This window comes from Ptiloglossa arizonensis, chromosome 5 (assembly GCF_051014685.1).
Source record: "Ptiloglossa arizonensis isolate GNS036 chromosome 5, iyPtiAriz1_principal, whole genome shotgun sequence".
Classification (NCBI taxonomy): domain Eukaryota; kingdom Metazoa; phylum Arthropoda; class Insecta; order Hymenoptera; family Colletidae; genus Ptiloglossa; species Ptiloglossa arizonensis.
Window position 1 is genome coordinate 26,076,299 of NC_135052.1, and position 23,594 is coordinate 26,099,892.

Genomic DNA, 23,594 nt, shown 5'->3' on the forward strand with positions numbered 1-23,594 from the left:
AATTTGCCGAATGCCCGTATACATGTACGTGACACACACTAACTCGCGGGCACGTATACGACAGAAGAAAACAGTGTTCGTCCTGTTGCCCTATCCAGCGGCTCCCGACCACGATCGCACGCAAGCAAGGCCGGAGCACGACTGAGCGCGTATGCGAGCCGACACCGGCCGAGCGTGTGGCCCACGATGCGGAGATACCCGACCGAACGTCGTACCGCTACGACACGAGTTCCGAGTCGTTCTCCCCTCCGCGCGCGCTCTCCATCCTATCCCCTTCCGCCGCCTCGACCGACCCGTAACCCGCCGCCAACCGATTCCTCGTTTCCCCTCCCGTCCTAGTCCTCTCTATATCTCCTGCTTAAACCCGTACACGTCCTTCGGTATATGAGATACACCGCGATTTTTCCTCGACGACGAGCCCGTAACTATGCCACCACCGAAAAGCCATACACGCTGGAATAGTCACTACCTGTTTTTTTTTCTCACGGAATCGACCGGGGTCGCTTTCAATCGGTAGAGAACAGGTGTGGGTACGGTGGACGGAGAGGGGCCAGGGTTAAACAGACCAGGGGAATGCTAAGTGATTCGCGCTCGATTTACGGTTTTCGAGTATATCGATACATTGGCTGTACGGTGGAAACGATAATCGAAGGTTTTACTTGTTCTTCTTTTACGGAATACGGTTGCGTGCAACAATGGCTGGTCTATATCCAAGTTCGCCGGTTCGCATTCTTCGAGAAATCAACGTGCGAACCGTTATCGACAGGCTGCGAAACAAAAACCCATGATTTTCGAACTCGGTACGGAAAGCAGGCGTACCAAATGAACTGTCCGACAAGCCGGTAGGTGGTTTGCGTTTGATTTAATGGTAGATAGGAAGGGTACATTATACCCGATGGGGCATACGTGGAATTTAGTAGATGTACGCGCGTGTAAGTACCGTAATGTGATATGATAATGTGGCGTGCGCTTTTGTGCGAACGTTCATGTGAAATATTGTGGCGAGCGCGCCAGGCGTCTCTACGTGCCACGCCGGGGAAAAAACCGCGCTCGTATCGAAACATTAAACCTGTCCCTTAACCCTTTGTTTGGTAATGTCGCCTCCAGCCGGCCCGATGCTTCTTTACGCCAAAGCTTTTACAACTCGGTTCTCAGTTCCGTTTCTACAATAACGCTGATAATTCGGTCTCTGCGTATACATTTTCATCGGTCAAGATGTTAATTCGTTGGCCTGTTTTCGTTCAGTTTAGCGGTTTCTTAGACTTTTTCAGGCTTGGTGCCCTACCTGGAAACCCTGCTTGTTCCCGAAGCCATTTTTTCATGGAGGAGAAATAAAATTCTTACCAAGTGGAATTATTATTTTTAGTTTAACTAATAAATTTGATACATTTGTTGCTCTTGAAATAGTCGTTTCTTACTACTTCGACCTTCGTAACATTATGTAACGGATGTCATCGGGTTGCCTTGCGTTGTCCTTTCGTATCCGTTGTTTTGAATCAGTCGACTGGTAAACGTTCGTACAATACGTATCCGAATATACAGGTTTACAACCGGATTAAATTATTCTTTGTTTTATTACGTAGTGTTCAATGGTTATATAATATCAATATTCTATTTTAATCATTACACAAAGATAAGCGTGGTGATGTAATGTACAATCTGTGAGTAGCAAGTAAAAATTATTTTTTTTATTTATATAATACAAGTTTATTCGTAAATCGATTATAACCAAATTGATTACAATTGACTTATAATTAATTTATTTGCAATGTATTTCCCGAAGAGCACCCAAAAAAATTAAGAATGGGAATGTCGATTTTGTTAATAATATTAACAATATTATTAACAATATTTTTGTTACACGTCTTTGTCATACACACAAGTACAATGTATACACATTATCGTATAATAAATAAATTTACTAATAAACCTTAAAGTTATTATATAAACATAGCAATACAACTAAAAACAAGATAACACAGAGAAGTATATCAAACGAGATAAAAATCTAATTTCGAATTTAATTTAAGAAACGACATAGTACGACGTAATCGTGCGTTTGAATATATTTATTTACATTTTCGAAGAAATTTAAATTATATACAACATAATTTGTTCCTTCCAAATATTTTCGAAGGTGAGCCGTTCGGTCTTAAATCGATTATTTAACAACGAGTTAAACAAACTTTTAACGAATAAAAGATAAACGTTTAAACGATGTTGTTCGTAAAAATTCGAAATCAAAAATGACGGACCTTGTGACCCAGCTCCTCGAGCGACAACGGCGCCGTGACGCGTTGAAATTTTTCGAGTCGTGACGAAGTATTGTTCCCGGTCCGTTGGTCAAACAAGAGCGAAAGTGACCCGATGCGTTTAACTTATCAGTGATTAAGGCACGGGCGTCAACACGCCCTCTACGCTCTCGTTCTCTGTCCCCGGTACAAGTACCATGCGCGTTTCTTTCCTTTCTCCGAGTAAAAGCAAACACAATTCGTGCCGGACAGTTCTGCTTTACCACCATACGCACCAATTCGAACGAGGGAGCTCGGATCTTTCCGCTTTTCTCCGCTTCGATGCGATCTAATGAGCATCTAGTGGGAGGTTCGCGACTAGCCGCGTTGAGAGGGGGAAGGATGGAAGGGAGGGGGAAGAGCGAGAGGGTTAAGTGCACTTTTGTGGGAAGTCGGAGATGTTTTCTTCCTCGATCTTAAAGGGACCCTTGCGTGGTGGTATCGGGGAAAAAGGTGACTCCGTTAGGTCCGTTCTTTCTCCTTGGCAAAAATAAGCGGTTCTCATTCTGTTAAGAAACTGACCATTTCGAATTTTCCTGAGTGTCTATTCTTTCTTTTTTTTTTGTAATATTAACGACATATTCGGTCGGCGTTAATTGGAACACGCGTAAGTGGAGGAAGCAGTCGTGGAATTTTTTTGTAAAGAATTGGAAAAATCATCCAGTCGTGTAATATTATTTCGAACCATCATAATATTAGTTGTGGTAACTTATTAAATGGTAGAGATTTATTAGATGTTTTGCACCGGTATTGAAATATGTTTCAATATCGTTATTTTCAAGGTACGAAAAATGTAAGTTTATGTTTTACTTTTTATATACATACTCTGTAACATTTATTTTCATAACGTATTGAACATATTAAATATGAAGAGCAAAATATAAACTTACATTTTTGTATGTATGTATTGTAGTTTGAAGAAATATAGTTCATTCAATACAAACGTTTTGACCTTTAACTTGGTTCTCCTCCAATACGTAAGTGTTGATTGTTAATACCTAGAAGTATATAAGTAAATAAATTGTATAAGTGTATTCATTGGTCGACAAATTTCAAAATTTTACATATTTCATTCTTTTATTTTACTTTTTCGAATAATTTAATTTGTTCACCATCGATTCTAAGTACTCTTATTTTTATATATATTTAATTGCACCTTGTCCTTCTTGTTTAAGATACGTAATTGAAACTTTAATAAAATGCACAAGTAATTTTTTTAATACTTGTTTTGTTTTATTACGAATGCAAAAACAAATTATAATCGGCAATAATTTACTTACTTTTTACTAAACAAAATGTTTATCGAACCTTATAATACATTGTTTGTCGTTTGCAGTTGCACAAGCTGTTTCGATATTATTAGATACATTCGCGTGCCAGTGTCATACTCATAGAATACGTCATAATAAAAAACTATATTTCCCGCTTATTAAGTATTTTTCAATTCTATATATAGAAAATGAACATCGATTGAAAAAAAAGAAACAATAATTCAGTATTTAATGGGTTAAAGACATCGTGCATAGAAAGACGCAGGGTTATAGAATTTTGTTATGAAAGTTTAAAAAACTGCCTCGGTTACGATAAATCTTTCGTGACACCTTTCGCGAGCAGACGTCTGTTTCTTCAATTATTTTTACATCGGAAAAAGACAGCATCTCGAAAGCCATCGAAAAAAAAAAAGATATGCTTTCACAAACAGGCTACAGAACAAGATACTCGTCGATTGTTAATTACGCAACGAACCAACGATTGCAAGACGTTTCATAGTGGTCTCGTAAATCACGAATTTCGTTACGCTTTTCGATTCCGGTCACCTAGTGCGCGTCTATGTACATTGCGCGTGATTATGCACGGTACGCGATACGCCTGCTATATGGAAACAATTATGGACAGCGTACAGTGACATCGAATCGCGAAATTGCGGCCAATCGATATTTGGCTTAAAATCGGCTCTCGTAGTCGATAACAAAAACCATAGTTGTACGTAAACCTAACCCTCATTATGAATTGCCCAAGAGTGACCTTTTCGTTCAATAAGAATTGTTACGAGTACCGTAATTAAAATCGAACTCGAGAAACCAACGAGTATGTACGAAGGAGCCACGCGGAGTAGTCGTTCGCGTTAAATATTACCGCGTCAACGAAATTAATAGCGAGACGAACGAGGGGGTTCGAAGTAGTCCGGTAGCGCGATTTGTTTTAAAATTCAGGGGAATACTTACACCCGGAGTTGATGTTGCTACTTAATGATACATTATTAAGGAACTCTATTTCGAATGGAACGCCAGCGGGGCTAAGTTTCGGAACGCCTTTTGTCTCTAGTTATGCCGTAATGTTTCAGTCAGCCCGAATGAAAGTTATCTTGCGTTAGGACGAGGAAGGGTCGCGAGCGGAGTAGGGATAGACAAGCGGGAGGGGTGGGGGGAAGGGGATGGGAGGAACGATGCGCAGTACGGCGCAAAATAGACGCACCGAGTTCGTACTTGTTTGTACCTAGCGGTATTCGTTTCGCCTCGGACCGACATACTTCGAGGCGATATCGACTTCGCTCGGTTTCCTTTCGCCTGTCTACTCCGGTACCCTTATTGTAACGCAGAACGAACGAAATAATCGTGACACTGAGTTGACGAAATTTTTTTCTACAACAAATTTTCCAACTGGTAAAATCTCCTTTTACGATCGCCAGCGATCGCTCTTACAATTATTAGTATAGTAATCTTTGTTCCGTGTAATAATGTATATCGTGCGTAATGTAATCTTGTTCACGCACGCTATCTTCAAGTTCTTGATCATAAATTCAAAATTGTCCGAATTCGGCAAATGGTATTCGAACATTACCCTTTGGTAATATTATATAGGAAAAATAGTAGTTGAAAAGAATATTTTCAAAAATGAAATATATTTTTGAAACAGTACGTTACTTGTTATTTTGTGGTGTGGGTCCTCCTCTATTTTCGAATATTTCGATTATTTGTTTTGGTAAAGAATTAAACAATCTGCGAATACAATTTTGCGATAATTTATTTCATTCTTTCTTGAGGCACACTTTTGATTCGTTAATATTTTGAAATTGTTTATTTTCTCTATAGATTGCTCGACCAAGGTGCATCCAACAATTCTTGTTGTGTTAAATTACGATAAGCGATGGCATGCGTTCGACCTTCAACGAATACGATGTCAGTCTTTTGATTGTAGCAAGTACCCGCCCAAATCATTGTACTCCCACTACCCATTTACCGCCGCACTTACATCGTAATAATCAAAGCCGTCTGGACCATCCGTATCGAATCTTTTCTCGTTCGTAAATATAATTCCTCGTCATTTCTTTTTCCTCTGTACACATCGTTTTGCAAAGCCGACACGATTCTCGTTAGGTCTTGCTGTCAATGCAGGTTTTCGTTTCAGTTTTTTTTCTATAATATTCTCACATGTCAGGAGTATACAACGAATGTTTCTAGGATTAGTTTCAACCTCAACTTTCCGAGAAATTTCACGCGATACGGGACGCGAGTTCGATGCAGCACGCAAAACGGCACATTTTTAACAAATAAATTTCGTTCTCTTGTCTCGTTCTTATGTCCTATTATTATAATAAATATTTCCAATATCTTCAAAGCTGACTACTGTTTACGTAACGGTATGTTTGCGTGACTCAAAATACAGAAAGGCACTAAGAAATTTAAATGAAAACTCGAGCCTGCTATCGTTTCACCATCCCCTATTTCACATTTGTCGATAAACACACGGAAGAATAGAAAAGTTTTAGTTTGTAGTTATATTATTCGTTGCATTTGGAGAATTCTGAATTGAGAACTTAATAATAACACACGTGTTCAATCTTTTTGTCTAGAAGTGTAAATCGATGGTGCACTCTACACACCGCGTAACCTGGCTAAGTACTTGGTCACGCGGCGCGTGACGTAGACGTCTATAAATCAGAGCGGCATCGAATGGTCGACACGGTGGATCGAATCTAACCTTGATAATACGTTTATCGTATTGCGTCTTGGTAATCTATTGCGTAACAGCTTCTTTAACAACTCCGTGATCGTTAGCCGTGAATACGGGATGGCGTAAGTAATCGTGAAATCGACACAGGATAAACAATTTCGTAGCAATCGCGTAGATCCGCCGCATTGAACGGTCAACGAAGCTCTGATTTGCTGCGCATCCGTGTCGCGCAACACGTGACCAAGCAACTAGCCAGGCAGAGAGAACGTGGCTGCGTGGGGAAACCCTTTTCCCTCGAGTTTCGTGCACGAGTAATGACAATCGAGGGTGCGGAAGAAAGGTGCATGGTTGCAACGTGATGCGAATCGGGATTGCAGATGAACTCCGTTGAATATCATTACGGCACCTTGAATCGTTTATCCATGACTCTTACAATAAACGTAGGAATAAGTTCGGAGACCGAGAGAAAAGGGGGAGGGGCAAATTCGTAATAGCATCGTAACATAATGGACTGGAACAACAGAGTCGGTTCACGGTTGGGGAAAGTATGAAAACTCGCGTGGAAACTATTTCGATGGAACGTATGAGGTAATTAATAATATTACGGACGCTCTTGTGCGAGATAATTGAGACGAGAATGGCAGTCGAACCGCGCGTCGTTGAGAAACATAAATCGGGTGTTTGTTTCAACGTTTCATCGATCTGTAATGCGGATCTCGTTCGTGGAACTTATTTTATTTATACAAAATCGTCGTTCTCGCAGTCTGTCGGCAATGCGGATGTTTTAACTTCGTTTGATCGACCGATCATCCGGAGAATTTTCAACCTACCGATGGATTGTCCGAATCTCCGTTTCGAGAAACAACTTTGCACGTTCGGCAGAAGTTCCAGCCTGAACAAAAGCGATTTTCGGGCTGCTCTGCAGCGTCGTTTCACCCTTCACGGTGCACTGAACCATGAGGATACATATTCATCGGTTATAGGACGCGATCCAGTCCCACTCAACCCCACTCCCCCGCCACTCTTGGAATCGAGAGGACAAACGATTCAATTTATTTACCGGAGCGATAGAACGGTATATACTCACCGCACGAAAATCACTAGAAAGACCTAGCTCGTTCTATTAAGGACAATTTTTTTGTAACTCGAACGCGCCATTAGAGGAGTCTTCAAGCCTCGGGTGAAAAAAATCGATTTTTCTTTTCTTCGGTTTACCGACAGTGTAGGGCTTCAAAAGTACACCTTTAAAACGGTGAGTGAAAATTCGAAGAAAAAAATTTTTTTTTTTTGGACATTTGTACAAAACTTCGTGCTTCCAAAGTGACGCTATTTCATAATTTTCGAGTTTCTCAATTTTACGTAGCTTAAATGAAAGCTACATTCGTATACAACAATAATCTGTTTATACTTTTAATTTGCGGTTACCGGATGCGGCGCTATCGTGATGTTTTCGATACAGTCCCGGAATATTATTAATAATTCGTTTATTATTAAGGTAAATTACACGACAAAAATTCATACAGTGCTGTTATAAATATATAAATCAGTTAAAAACGATTCAGTTTAATACATCGTGTACTATTTATATATACACATGTGTAAAAATTACAAACGGTAACCATCGTTATCCATGGACCGATTTTGCGCAAAATTGAATAAAGTTTCGTTGAAATTCGTTGAATCATTTAAACGCATTGGCATTAACCGACATACGGAAAAAACGAAATGTTGAAAATTTTCTCAATAGCAATACCTTCCCCCCGTTTCGGTCAAAAAATACAAAATTGATCCTTTCCACCCGTGGATATCCCTTTAAATCGACCATATCTACGACACGATGCTTTTCTAGGCTCTTTTTTCTTCGATTCGTAGACATGGAATAGGTCCATTACCTTTCTAACGCTTGGCCTGAAACAGAGTCGGCGTCTCATAACATCCGTTCCGATCGACCCTCGATGTGCAATTCGAGAGCCTCGTACGCGACTCGGAACCAGTCGAAAAACTCGCAAGCTGCAGCGGAGCACGCCATCGAATGGCCATCGCCAGCCGTGTAGTCGCTCGCTCGCTCGCGCGCGCGCATGTCGGACCGACGTGACCGGAGGAACAGCGTGAAACGGAGAAAGAGGAGCACGACTGTGTACACCGGGGAGGAGAGAAAAACGTGAGTCAGGACTCGTTCCGTAGCGGAGCTGTTGGGAGCGTTGTACTCTGGGTGTCTCGTAATTGAACAGACACGAGCCACCAAACTTCCCGAGCCGTTCCACCCGTAGGGAGAGAGTACCGTCCCTATTTCTGGCCCGTTACGGGCCCGATCCTGCCGGCCCACGACCAACCCAAGATTAGACGCTTATTTGTCCTCGTTGAATCCTCGAGTTTTCACTTTCGGGAAACGATTTTCTATTTTTATTTTTATTTTCACCGCTCGCAACCGGCACCGCTGTTACTTCTTGTCTCGTGCCTAATGCTCGGAGTTGATTAGTCGGAATAGATACATCGTACGGCGGGCACGTACTATTTGTTATCGCGCGAAGAAAGGGCCCGTTTCAAAAATTTATTCCGGGAAAGCTACGCGACGAATTGTTCGGATTCTTTTTTCATAAGGAACAGAATAGATTGTAGATTATTGAAAAAATGATCCAAGTTGTATATAAACAATTACGGCCACCAAATTAAGTTCCGTGTACTCGTGCGTATAGTAGGAACGTAGCTGCAACTATCGGCATGATTCTTTAGTGATTCGATGACCTGTTAGAGTCGATTTTTAAATACCGAAAAATTGACAAAATCACGCATTTTTGAAGGGGAGAAAAAATTTAAAAAAATTGTTCGACGAATCGAAGATAATCTTATCGGTTATATACGCTGAATTGTGTTTAAAAAAATATTAAAAATTTATAAAATTTGTTATATCATTTTTAAGAGTTTACTAACACAAATTTACTTTCATTATAACGTTAGCCAGAACTTGGTAAATTTTCCGGAATTTCCTTATGAAAATTGTACAGAATATTTTTTGCGTTACATACAATTAAATAATGAAACGAAAAATTCAATCAATTCTTTTGAACTCATAAAGCTTTGAGGTGTTAGCTTCGTGCGGAAAGCTTCCTTTCTGGCCATAGAGCGGAGCTGAGTCGGAACAGAGATTCGTCGAAAAGTACTTCTACGGATGAGTTCCATCGGAAGGTAAGCAAACCTCGAACGTAATCCCCCTGTGGCCTGCACGGGCGATACACTCACAGTGACAGTGTTCGTTCGTCGAAGGCCACGGTTTCGAGGTTGAGAGTGCACTCGGACTAATTTATTCCAAAATATTCATGCGGTGACGAAGATGTCAAGAGTTTGTGACCAACTGAACGCGTAGACCATAATATTCATATTCTTGTTTAGAAATATGAATTCTGTCCCCCCCTTTTGGTTGTTTCCTCGTATTACCGGAAACTCGCTATTATTGATAGGAGAATTCCACGAAAACTGTACAAATTACGGTTAGAATATTCGCAATTATTTTGAAATAATTTATATTTTACAAATGAAAAAGTTAATTATAATTTTTGAGAACAAAATTTTAATTGCGATTAATTCATTTATATTTAAAGTAAAATTATTTTCTATAATTTATAATTTCATAGCTTGGTAATAACGTGAAACAATACTATGAAATTAATATTCCTTGAAAATTATATAGTTGAATATTCAATAAAATGTAAAAATTATATTTTCTTTGCTTCGAATAGTTTTTAAGGTAGCATTAGAGTACTGCCTTGTGTGAAATGATGAAATTAATATTCTTTGAAAATTATATAGTTAAATATTCAAGAAAATGTAAAAATGATATTTTCTTTGCTTCAAATACTTTTTAAGGTAGCATTAAAGGGGGAAACTTAGGAGTTTAATGTTACCCCTTACTCTTGAGTTATTTTTGGCTGCTCTACAAACCTTTGCAAAGTTTCATCAAAATTGGGATTTGAAGGGGACGGATACTTTGTGGATATCCCTTGTGAGTCTTACAGTTCCAGATAAAAATCCCTACCTATCTCGTTTTCGAACAAATTGCCAGTTCTGTCGTACGAAAGCGGCAATTACTATTAATCACGTTTGCAGCAGTGCCTTTTATTATATTCGAAAATGTGGAATCTCCAATTATTAATATGCGAAACACGGATGGAGAATTTTTATTAGAACTGGTCGAACTCGAACAGCCTGTTCGAGGACAATGAATGAGATACTGTATTATTATTATTTTTCCTTTTTTTTTAAACAATACTAGTACTGTATTATCAATTTTAAGTACTAATAATTTTACTCGAGACTGCATTATTTTTAAACAATAGTAATAATTCTACTCGATATTGTATTATTATTATTTTTCTTCTTTTTCAATGTATAGAATCTTGTATACAAAACAAGTATTTATTTTCAAACAATATTACTAATTTTACTCGAGACTGTATTATTATTTTCAAACAATAGTAATAATTTTATTCCATACTGTATTATTATTTCTCTTCTTTTTCAATGTATACAATCTTGTATGTATAACAAGTATTTATTTTCAAACAATATTACTAATTTTACTCGAGACTGGATTATTATTTTCAAACAATAATAATAATTTTCCTCGAGACTGGATTATTATTTTCAAACAATAATAATAATTTTACTCGATACTGTATTCTTCTTATTATTATTTTTCTTCTTTTTCAATGTATACAATCTTGTATACAAAACAAGTATGAAGTTCGAGTTTCGTTATCGTGGCTGCCCTCCGCTCGAGCCGATGAAAAACAAACAGTAGTGGGGATGACTCTTGATCCCGAAACCGAGCAACAAATGTTATCAATACCCGAAACGTAACCGTAGTTGAGCGCTCGGCGATCGCGGGACGTAGATAACTCGAAAGGTGGACGCTGCGACAATATTCGTGGCGGTACTGCGCGAGGTGTCTCCGTGGGATCGTAGCGGATATTACAGAAGGGTTAAGAGGGTTAAACAGCCAAGGCCTTTCGAATTCGAGGGGTCCCTGGCCGGGGGGAACCGGCTCTCCTTCTCCTTCTCCTTCTCCTTTCTCGTGGATTCGTACCAGCGAGAGAGCGGCTGTTCTCGTTGGCTTTACGGGAAACATTGAGGTTTAATATCTGGAGAAGGACGTCGCGGCGTGGCCACTGGCGGAGAAAGGAAGTTTACCGTAGAGAACAGCTGGAAAGTTGCGCCGCGCGTCGGCTTCGTAACCGAGCGTATCCTGCCCGTCTGCTAGCGTACATCCGTGGATTTTTCGCGCATTATTCCTATATTGTTATTCCCCGGTAACCTGTTAACTTTTCGTTACAGATGCGCCGTGAATATATATCCAAGCGTAGATATTTCGTTCGAGCACGAAAGAATTATCCGATCGTGCAATTTTGTTCGCCCTTCGGGAAGAAACTTGAATTTGGTGTTTCAAGGTCAAGGCACCTGACCCGTGTTTCTCGACAAACCAGTCCAAGCTAGAGGTCAAGCCTATTTAACTGTTGTACAATAAACTGCTAACATAATTGTTGTTCTTATTGGATTTAAATTCCTCGTTATTGTTAATAATCTATTTCTTGTTACGATAGTTCAGAAATTATTAACAAAGCCCGTGTAAGAACCTTTTCCCGCGGTTTTAACGAGCTAACATTCCTTTGTACGGGCATCATTCGTACCATCGAGTCTCAACCAAGGTTTGCTGAATAGAATGAACGCCATTATGTTACGTTTCTTAACTATTTTTTCGGAAAAAATTTTCTTTTCTCGAAAACTCAATATAGAACGAAAGTGTAGTTGCAATGTACGAACGTATCATTTATGTTCGAATGCTGTACACAATGCCTGGATATACGTTTTCCAAATTTTTGTGTAATTTAATATTTATATTTGCTTAATCGCGTTACGTTCTTTATGTACATTTTTACTTGTACATAAACTTATGTAACTAAATTTTACTTGTACTATAAATTGTACGTGTTTGTGTTTATTATATTAAATAAATAAACTTGTATTTGTTTAGACTATACACACACACACTATGTATATTTATTTCACTTGTTATATATTTATTTCATAATCGTATTATTTAAATAAATAAGTAAAGATAGTAAAGAAGTTAATATTGATAATAATTATTATTATTTATTACAATTTTGATTATGTACAAACTGTAATCCCTTGGATATAGTAGAGAGATAATGTAACATAAGAAAAACAAACAAACAAAAGCGTGTGTAAAAGAGAATAAAATAATATACACCGCAAGAGTACATATACTCGCGAGAAGAATTTAGAAGAATAGAAAAAATAAGAAGCAAACCTATACACCAAGAAATAAAATGCTCTGTAAAATACACGGTATCAGCAATGAATAGTTTAAATAGCCTAGATAATAATAAGTCCATTGCCGGAGGGTTAACACGAAACGTTTCTGCGAATGATACAGCCAATTACCATAAGGGAGTGCGCGACAGAAATTGACGACGTTCGAATAAACGTATCTACGGGTCGACCTCCGATATCTTCGAAATGCAATATCGTCCAGACGAGGTTTACGAAAATAAAAATTGCCCCGGACACGGCTGGACGCGATAACGCCGCCACAAAAGGGAACCGGGCTTCCTTTCGGTTCCGGGAAGGGTGGGAGCGGAACGTTTCGTCGTGGGGAGTAAAGGAATTTCCTTGAAATTTCCTTTGATTTTCATGTTTGGCCTCAACCGACCCGGCCGCTAACCGAGAAAAATTGCAGCGCGCTCAACGAAGGACGGTCGAGGAAATGGAAGGTACATAGTAATGGCAGAATTACTAACGGCGACGGGAGGAGAGAGAACGGCCGAGACGCGACGTTCGCACGACGAGGAGGGAGAACACGACTGGGCGAAGCGAGCCTGGAGTGGGGGGGGGGGGGCTATGGCAGCGCGACGGCCGCGGGGCGGAGGGGAGGGGAGGAGAGGTAACCGCGCGAAGGGGAAAACGACTCAGAACTCGTGTCGTAGCGGTACTCGTTTTCTTGTCGACAACGCGTATCTCGTTGCCACGAAATTGAATAACCGCGATACACCGCGGGCACCGACGAGACTCGCGCTCCGCCAGTCCACAGGCTCGAATTTCTCGACTTTAAATCGATCGCGACGCTTGACCAGTCTTCGATCGCCGCTGCGAAAGGAGAGGTAAAAAAAAAAAGTGTGATCGAAAGGGGAAACGTGTTTTTCAGAAATACAAAGCCACCGGTTCCAAAGGGCTCTATCCATTGGGTTGCCGCGCACGGATATATCGCTTCCCCTTACCCGATCAAAATTTCAGACGCGTGTGTAACCTTAGAATTTCATGTATTTCAGATAAGAACGCCGAGCTTCGTGAAGCCAAACGTCGAAAGGCGCGATAATGGTGTCTTTGTTCCTGGTTGTTTTCGTTTACTTAACTTTTTTTTTGGAGGAAACAATCGTTGACTCGTGTGCAACGGTGTCCCACGATTCGTGGTACACGGTACAATTATGATTATCAATGATCGAGTAATTTTTTTTATTTACATGTTATAACATACAATCAATAAATAAATGAGTAAAAAATGGTAGAAATTGTTAGTAAAAGATTAAATAACTTTTCGTCGAGTGATTACGAATTATTCGTTATTACGATTACGAATATCGTTTGTAATTATTCATAAATTTTCGTAACGATTGTTATCGTGGTCTTTTATTAATTGCAAGAGTAAACAAAATTCTCTAATCGCTGCTCACTAGAGAATAAAATTCTTCGAATTGAGCTTGATTTTTGAAGAAATCCATTTTGAAAATACATAGTACCACAGTTGGTCGTAAATATTACGATTCTGGTACACTCTGGCAAACGCGAAGAACATCTACAGTAAGTGGCGTTAAATTAAATTTTCATAGAACTTTCGCGCAATTTCAAAATGGTCGTTCCCAAACCGAAGACTCTTACGATAAAATCTTATTCCGGCTCTTCGATTTATTTTTGCGCGTAGAATCCACGTTCTCGGTTCCGCCGCTCATTGCGGGGCACTCTATATGCGCCTTAAACAAACACTTGCTCTTATAGTTATACGCGAGAGAGCGCGCACCGACCCGCTCTGACCGTGTGATTTGACCTACCCTAATGAAAAAAAATAATCGGGCACGAGCTTTAGTCGGTAATGGTCCAGCAAATATTCATTACCGTGTCCGCAGGAATTGAACAGCTGCCGTTCGAAAGTGACGAGGGTTCACCGAAACAATTCCGGGTGTTCGAGGCACGGATTGGCATCCAATAATATTACACGAGAGCATCAACTAAAATCGTTTAAACACGGATTATCCAGTACACGAACCAGAACAAAAGGCTCTGTCTTTCTTTCGTTCCCCGGCCGATGAGCGAAAGAAAGGAGGAGACGATTCAGTGCAGTCGCGTATAGGAGGAACGAGGACAGAACGAACCAGGACTACTCGACTGTTTTGTCCTCGTTCTTCCTACGCTCGCCGCGTCTCGCTCTCACCTCCCTCTCTGTTCCTCTCTCGAACGCAGCTTTCGAGCACTGCGCTCTCCTATTCGAGACGCTCGATATTTTAATTCCTGCCGATCGACCGTCCTCTCCTGCTCGAGCCACGCTCGCTCACGAATATCATTTTCGTTCGGGAGACGCGCCGGACATACAGGATATCGATGGTTACTTTGAGAAAAATAATTCACGTAAGGGGAAAAACGAAAATCGACGCGAAGCACGGACAGTTTTTCCTACCGTATTTTCTCTGCAGAGTGAATATTATTGATTGGATCGATCCAGCCGCATTTCTTCTGTTTATATGTACAGGGCGTGTATACGTGCGGAGATATACAGGGTGAGGCACTTAAAACGGACCACCTGAATATCTCGTTTACTTTTGGCGATAGACAAAAATGGTTTTTACAAATCTTGTTAGGTTTCAAGAGGAGCCTAATCTAACGTTGGTAGTCTTTTTACTGGTGGAGATTTGAAAAAGATGCAAAGTTCAACTTTACTTTCCTAAATGGAATTATGTGTTTTTTTACTTACCTTCTAATGGAGCACTTTAAGATGTGTATAGTAATTTATGATTGAAGGGCATTCGAGTTCCTCAAAAGTCAATTACCACTAGAAATATTGAACGAAGAAGAGTCGATCGAATATTTTGGTAATTTTCTTATTTATGTACACACTGCTGATACGAGTATTCAAAATATCGACCCGGAACATCAATTTATACTCTAAAGTAGTTCAATATGACTACACTATCGCTCAAAAGTATTTGATCACTTATTATTATGTTTATATTCAATAAAAGAATAAGAGTTTGACTATTTTGTTTAAGGAATTGATAGTGTATGTAGCTTTTTGTTTTTCTAACAGAAAATATGTTTAATGAAAATACATATTTGTTGAATATATATAAGTTTAAAGACATAACTACCTTTTTCTGATAAATAAAGGTTACTTTTTTGTACCGAACGCATGAGTAAATATTTTTGAGCGATAGTGTATGTACATCGTCAAATCTGGGACGAACAGGAAATCTTTCAGCATACAAACGTACTGCTTATCTCATACTATGGGGACATTCACTATAATTGAAGACCGTATCAACTTTCTCCATTTCAGTGTAACACATTATGAAAGTTTTAACAAATTTATGAAGCTTCTCGCCATTATCGTATCACAGATTAATAATATTCACGAATAGAAATTAACAAAGAGTATATACAGCGAGATTAGATATTTATTTAGAATCTGCAATGGAGAGAATAATATTTCCCGATACATCGCTTTCATACTATTTTAATTCAAGAAAAATAATTACTTGAACGAAACAATATTTTTATAAATGTACCAATCGAATCATTTATAGGATACAAATTGACATAATAAAAGAGTTTTTTATTTGTAATAATTTTGTTAGTACTAGCATTATTAGTTTTTTTTTTTAATAATCAAAAAATAATTGGGAGTTTTTAAAACATGTTTTCTTCTTAAATAATATTGTATCGAAATATTTTTTGTTTACAATACTTTCCTTTTTTTATAGATTAGAAAGTAAAGACATCTTCAGACGGCCTGTTTTAATCATTTCACTCTGTATACTGCAAAATGCTAAAGTTATCAATTTCATGTTACGTGTTCACAATTCATCTCGATCTCTCTTTCAAAGCACGACTAAAAATGTAACTATGCATTATATTTTTTAAACAAGTGTTTAATTATTTCTCATATTTTGTAAAATATTACATCAATATGTTATAGGTATGTGCATAAAATTTTATGTCAGTGTCCAATGATAATCTAAAAGAACTTGAAAACGTATATACATACATATATGTATATATTAAAAAATCACTTTGACCAAAAAAATAATCAGAAAAATATGATACCACGTTCTTACAGACTTATTAAAATTATATTAATATTTATAAGAAGTCGGAAATGTTTACGTTATTACAACACTCTTTAAAAGACTGCTGGTTTGACCAAAAACATTATTTGAAATAACTGTTCGGAAACTGTTAAAAGTCACTGTGAGTTTGCACAATCCCGTAAAACGCTTCATACAAATAACATGGTATGGATAAAGTATACTCTGACGAAGAATTCGAAATACGCCACGTGTAATACACCATTACGTTCTGAAACGAACCGTTGAATCGGAAATTCGTAATAATTGTAAAGGACGTAGGACACGGTACCGTTAGCGGTATGCAATAAATACGCGAACTCCGTGTGCGAAGAATGTTGCGCGATATATGGTACACTCTCTTCGTATGCTTCCCTGTCTTCTTCCTTGGGCGAGCGAAGAGCTTTTACACGCTTTCCTCGTTCACTTTGACTCTCTCTCATTTCGCAACTATTTACTCTTCGTTCTCCTTCGCTCCTTCGTCAGACATTCTTCGTCCCGCTCCTATTCTTCGATTCGTGCTGTCCCACTCACTCGCCCCGCCCCCTTCTCTCTCCGTCGCTCGTCCAGTCTCGGTCTGTACAGGGTGATTCACCGAACTAGACGGCCTTAACTGTTCGTCGACGGTTCGTTCGTCGAAAATATCGTTCGAATAAAAGTTGCGGCGCGTCGCAACGTCCACGCAACGCGGCAGTCAGTTTTCTACCACTTTAACTTTTTCATCGAGATACGGGGGTCAAGTTGGACGAATCACCCGGTAGATTTTCCGTCTCTCTCTTTGTTTGCCCTCCTTTGTCTGTCTTTCTCTTCTCTGTGAGTACAAACACACGGGCAACGCAGTTGCGTTCTCGGCGTGTCAGTGTGGACCGGCAATCTGTGAACAGCCGGTTTAAGCCGGAGAGGAGGAGGTGGAGGAGGAGGAGGAGGAGGAGGTAGCCGATCGATTTTCATCGTGTTTCAAAATTCTCTATGCGCATCCTGTCCAGGAACTAACCACTTACAACCGAACGTATCGACGACCCTTTTTATCTCGCTTGACACGCCCCGAATTGATCCTTAATTCGTTCCTCCGTCTTCGGTTAACCTCCATCGATTTTGCAGTTAACTCGCCGGTCGGTGATTGCGTTGGTTCTATTTTTCCTCTTGTTGTGGAAGTGATATTTTTTCGGTCGATCGGGGAACTAGACTGAAGCAACTTTCACGGAAAAACAGCCTGAGTTGTACTATTGAATTCTTTAGAATTTATCGAGTGCTGCAAGTAATCCCCGGATAACTGAAACGAAATCGAATTCTCGGTGCGTTCAGTTATCCGGAGGAGATCGAGTTTTCGAGAGTAAATCAGAACGATATCAAGAACGGGTAACCGAAAATGATAAAATATAAGCCCGAATCGAGTGTTAATAAAAATTAAAATTTGTATATTTTTTGGCCTATTTTCATGAGAGCATTGTCAATGAACCGGTGATACTTTCCCGACAAAGATGAGCACAAACACAATCCCGTTCAAATTATTGGTAATTATATTTAAAAGTTTTTTAAAAATCATTCGAATTACATAGAATTACAATTAAGTCCAACGAAGTCGTGTCTATTTTTATCCAGAAGAATTTACTAATCCATTGATAATAACTGATGAAAACGGAACGATAAATATAAAAGTTGTAAGTTTCATTAGTTTAAGTATCAAAATTTTGGTGTTTAGTATTTTATTGCTCGCTTCGGATAACCAACCGCTCGAGTCTATGAATCGTTCACGCTGAAGAAACGTAAACAGTGGTGGGGATAATTTCGTTTCATTTACTCAAAGATTAGCGCGTTATAGTTGGTACTATTTCAGTCCTCGGAGCAATCGTACCCAAAAATCTCAACGAGCGAAGAATACGAAACGTGTGAAAGAATATACGTACATATACAGTAGGCATGTAACTCATCTTGGCCCGAGGGCCAATTTGCACTTTGTTATTGTGTCGCGGGCCCGAGGATGTACAAATATTTCACAACAGTCAAAAATATTCCAAAGTCCATTTCTCAGTCATTACACCGTCGCATCATAAGCAAATAGCTCCCACAGAAGAAAGCAATAGCATTTATTTATCAAAAAATAAGATTACGCTTAAAAGAAAATATTTTTCGTCAATAATATTATTAAATTTTTTTGAAAACACTCAACACCGTCTTATAAATTCCAAAACGACAAAATTTTGTGCAATGCCTCGAATAAATGTTAATTTCAAAATGAAAGAAAAACGTTGATTTGGTTGGTCTTGATATTTCAGAATTATTGAAAATAATTTGCATAAATAAAGGCGTACTTCTAAATACGGGCAACGTACAGTTGACAAAACTTTACATAATAACGATAAATTAGAGAAAAATAATAAAAGGGTTAAGCTGGGCGCAAAATTTAATTTAAAACGAATAACGTGTTTATGTATGTTTACTATTCGTATCGATGCAACTGGAATCGCTCTCGACTCGGGCGAATTTATTTTTCAAAATTAATAAATGCCGCGCGATCATCGTGTTCGAACCAAACAACAAGTCGCACGGTCGATTTTCATCGGACCTCGGGAAGGATCGTTAAGCTCTTGGCTAATCTGCGAGTAGACTAACGACGGGTAATTCCCGTAACACGCTCTATGGAGTGTTTATTGAACTAAGATTTAGTGGAGGCTGTTCCAGCATCGTTCGAGGAGTTCGCATCTTTCAGCGTGTCACTGAATCCTTATAGGTTAAGTCGCTGCGATTCTTTCGTCGATTATCTCGACTGGCCGACTTCTACACTTTTCTGACGCGACATTATACATTTAATCGGATCAATTGTTCGAAATATCAATTATCCTTCTGTATTTACCGATTGTACTGCAAACACGTGGTCTTTCAAAACTGTCACAATTTTAATTCTCGTCGAGCAGATTTTTTCTCACGTGTGCATTTTTTACTATGTCACGAGAGTGCAATAGTATTATTACAAAAAGTATGTACATATGTAAGTGTATACGAGAGGAGGTGTATTTAAAATTACTGTTATTAAAACCTGAGTGTAACGTGACTTCTAAAACTGTATAAATAGTGGTAAATAAAATATCGAAGAACAATATTGACAGGAAGACTACGATAGAGACATTAGAAAAAGTGTATTAAGAGACTATATACCCCTAGCAGTAAGAAAAGTTGGAACTGTTGATGTTTTCTTTTCTTTTACGGCATTTCTAAATAATTCATGCACCGCGGAAGAAGCTCGTATGTGCTATGTGCAATAGGAACTGGTAAGTCTATTGTGCCATAAAACTTTTTAACGTTATTTAGATCAGCACTTAGTAGCCTCGTTGCACAAATAAAACGTTTATTTATTGTTGGGAAATAAGAATAATGGGAAAATGGGAGAACTCTGTTTATATCTATTTAATTGTTTCTTAACCTAAAGAGATTAAAACTACTTAGCGCACACGTACACGCACTATTCTCGCAATCCCCGACTACCACTCGTTTAACCTCACATTCCCCCCACACTATTGCCAACTTAAATCTATAACCCAATTTATACCTAATCTTATAATCACCTAACCTTCCATACAACATTCATATGATGGTCCGCAATACGTTCAATAAAAACCTCACACATTTGTTTTGTAGGCAGGACCAATATACGGACACGATGGAATTAAAACAGGATTACAGCCATTGCGAATAATCATTATTTTGAAACCCAGTTCACGAGTGCTCTCGCATTTAAATTCCACGTCACTATCACATTCGGTACATTTTACATATTGTGAAATGGTTGTAAAAACTGTAAAAAAATTAAGAATTTTATACTCTCTTTTTAATTTCTTCACGAAAGTACTTGTACCGTATTTTTTTTTTCTCAATTTCGTATAAATTTTTAAGAGATATTTTCTTCTTGCATCTATCTTTTCATTTTGATTTTTGTAACCACAATCACTGCACTGTTTTTAAAATTCGAACGAACTGCTCAATACGAGTGACAAAATGGAAATGAGACACTCCGAACATGAAAATACTGTGACCATCTGACAAGCATAAAGTCAGTGGGAAATCTCTAGGTATCAGTTGGAAGTAATCGATGGGAAAACCCCAGGTAAACCCCTCTTTTATGTCGGTAACAATAAATGTATACCTGGAGTGCGGTGAATTCTATTGAAGAGCCCGACGAGGTACCTGTATACGATGGGATATAACTTCGTCTATTTCACAAATTTTTAAATAAAATTTGAACTGTATATAATTTAAATATCATACAATCAAACAAGCATATTAGTCCTTGAAGATAAAGGATTTGTCAACGTGCTTAATAGAGATATAATTTACACGAGGTTAACGACATAAATAATTTCACTACTTGCGTAAATTCATTATCCAGATAATTATCCGATAATTAACGCATTATTATTATTCGTTATTCTTAGTGTTCGTTTGTAAAAAATAAAAGTATGTTCGAAATGCAAATTCAAAGTTGCAAATAAATAAGTTTATTCATTATGCGAATAATTAGTTACCTAACAATGAATGATAACCTTCATTCCTTTTTATAGTTACTAAACAGATCGTTATTTAACGTTGAATAATTAATAATATGGAATATTTATCCGTTATTATCAAAGTAAATAATTATTCGAATATAGAACGATCGAATGTATTTGGTTATTATCGTTATTCAAATGAAATTTAATTTGAATGATAATTTATTCATTACCGGTAAATAAAAACTAATTCGTTATTTATAATGGTTACTCGAGGTAAAATTGCGCTGGACACTGATTCGCCCCGTCCGCGTTATACGAATAAACGTTAACTCGTATAAACACTTATGTAGATAAAAGTTTATTCATGAGCCGGGAATAAATCGTTAAAAAACGTTATTCGTTATCGAGATAAAAAATACGTTCAAAGCCGAGACACGCGATACCGAGCAACAAAATTTCAATATTAAGTGCAAAGCTGCAATATGCACGATATTGTTAACATTTTGTTTTCAAGCATCGTGGTGCAACCACTTTGCGATTCATTGGTCGCCGTTACATTACGCGTGCACAGTGTGTTTCGTTGGGGGTCAATTCACCCCCTCCAGGCACAGTGGTGGTTGAAACAGGGCTTGCTCGTTCGCCGTCGGCTTTCTGGTTAATCGGGTGTGGTTATTCGTAAATATTGAAAAGCGTGTTCAGACTCTTTCTCCGCCGCCTCTTGATACCGCCCCACCTTTGCACCCGACCGTTTACTTTTCGGGTTACAAATTAGTGCTATTAACAGCACGATTAAACAGATGCACGGTGCGTCGATTTAAGAAAATACGTTCGTACGCAGTTCTCGAACGGTGGCTTGATGTATCAAAACAACGTGGCTCGCGACCTCTGTAGAAACATTTGACATTGTCTCACGTTTCCTTCGTTGGTGTGAAAACACGCCCTCTCTCCGTCGCCACGCGATTTTCGCCCACCGTTTCCATCCGACCGTTTATTTTTCGGGTTATAAATTAGTGCTTTCGACAACAGCCGACTATAATCGTCGATTAAACGCGTGCACGACGCGTACACATGTACGTACGTCGATTTAAGAAACTACGCAATTCTCGAACTGTTGGCTCGACGAACCAAAACAACGGTCCCACGATCTACGTAGAATCATTTGACTTTGTCTCACATTTCCTTCGTTCGCGTGAAAACACGCGATGGTGCAAAATCGACGCGTCCGCAAAGAATCGGGAGAACGAGGCGTTTCTGATAGCGTGATTCAGGTAATGCAAGCGTAATAGGCATATCAAGCACGAGACCTATCCACGCTGATCGATCTTCCGGCATGGCGCGACTAACTGTGAAAAGCTGTCGGTGCCGGTAGCGCCGCCGTCGCCGTCGCCGTCGTCGTCGTCGTTGTAGTCGTTCTCTCATCCCATGTTGCTTCCCCTCCTCTCTCACCCCCACTATTCCGGCAGCGTCGTCCGATAACGAGCGTGTTTTACGCACCGCACCAAAATAATCCGATTACCGGGCCAAGCTGGCCCGCAAAAGGCGCCTTCGAAACGAGGAAAAAAGCGGGAAAAAAAGAGGTCCTTAACCTCTTTCAGTCGTCGGTGTTTTACCACCGATTTGACATCAAGTTTTAATGAACTCCCGGCCCAACCGTTTCGCGTACTCGGATTCGTCAATTTGGAAAATCACCAGATCGGTTGGCTGTCGGAATTTTCCTTCGTTCTTTTCGATCGTTTATTGTTTTTTTTTTTTTTTTTTTTAATTAATTCTTTAGGAATTTTTAATATCGTCCAACACACAATGGTTACGCGACTGTGAGTCGCTTACGTATCGTTCAGCGACAAGTTCACCGTTCAAGGACCTGATCAGCCCTTGACGCGGACGCAAGCCTTTAGAAAGCGAAGTAGCCTTCAGAAATATCTAAAAAATGCGCTGACGCTAGCAAATACACAAGACGTTTGGTATCGAAGAATGCGAATTGTATATTTAAATTAATATTCAATACAAATTCAATCTTTTGTTTAGTAATATTTTCTTTTTATATCAATTTCAACACAGTGTTATAAAAGGTTATAAAAATTTGAGAAATATTTTTTAATACTCGAATAAAAGTGATTTAAATATATAAACATTCAACTCAAGTCCACGATACCTAATTTCAATTAATATGTATCTGCGTATTAATGAGTATGTCTTCGTGTGTGTTTTTTCTTTGATATTTCTCTTATTTAATTTTTCAAATAATTTCCTTAACCTTCGTTTCAGATATTGGCTTATAATTTATAATTTTCGATATTAAAATTTATATTTTAGATTTTTTATTTTTTCTTCCATTTTTCTGCTACATACTACTTCTTACTATAACTAATAAAATTTATTTATAATTGATATTGAATTTCGAGGAGCAGAAAAATCACGGTTTTACTGTTTAAAAATTTTTTCTTGCATTTTCA

At 38.6% G+C, this 23,594-nt stretch overlaps 1 protein-coding gene and 1 long non-coding RNA gene across 2 annotated transcripts in view; both read right to left on the reverse strand.

Moving 5' to 3' along the window:
- The window catches only part of LOC143146612 (uncharacterized), a 128,512-nt gene that overhangs the window by 34,341 nt on the left and 70,577 nt on the right, over positions 1-23,594 (reverse strand). The gene's annotated exons all lie outside the window — the stretch shown is intronic.
- LOC143147156 (uncharacterized) lies at positions 16,737-18,832 on the reverse strand. Its single transcript, XR_012992184.1, has 2 exons — positions 17,656-18,832; positions 16,737-17,528 (listed from the first exon to the last, which is right to left on the reverse strand). It is a non-coding gene; the product is annotated as an uncharacterized LOC143147156 (long non-coding RNA).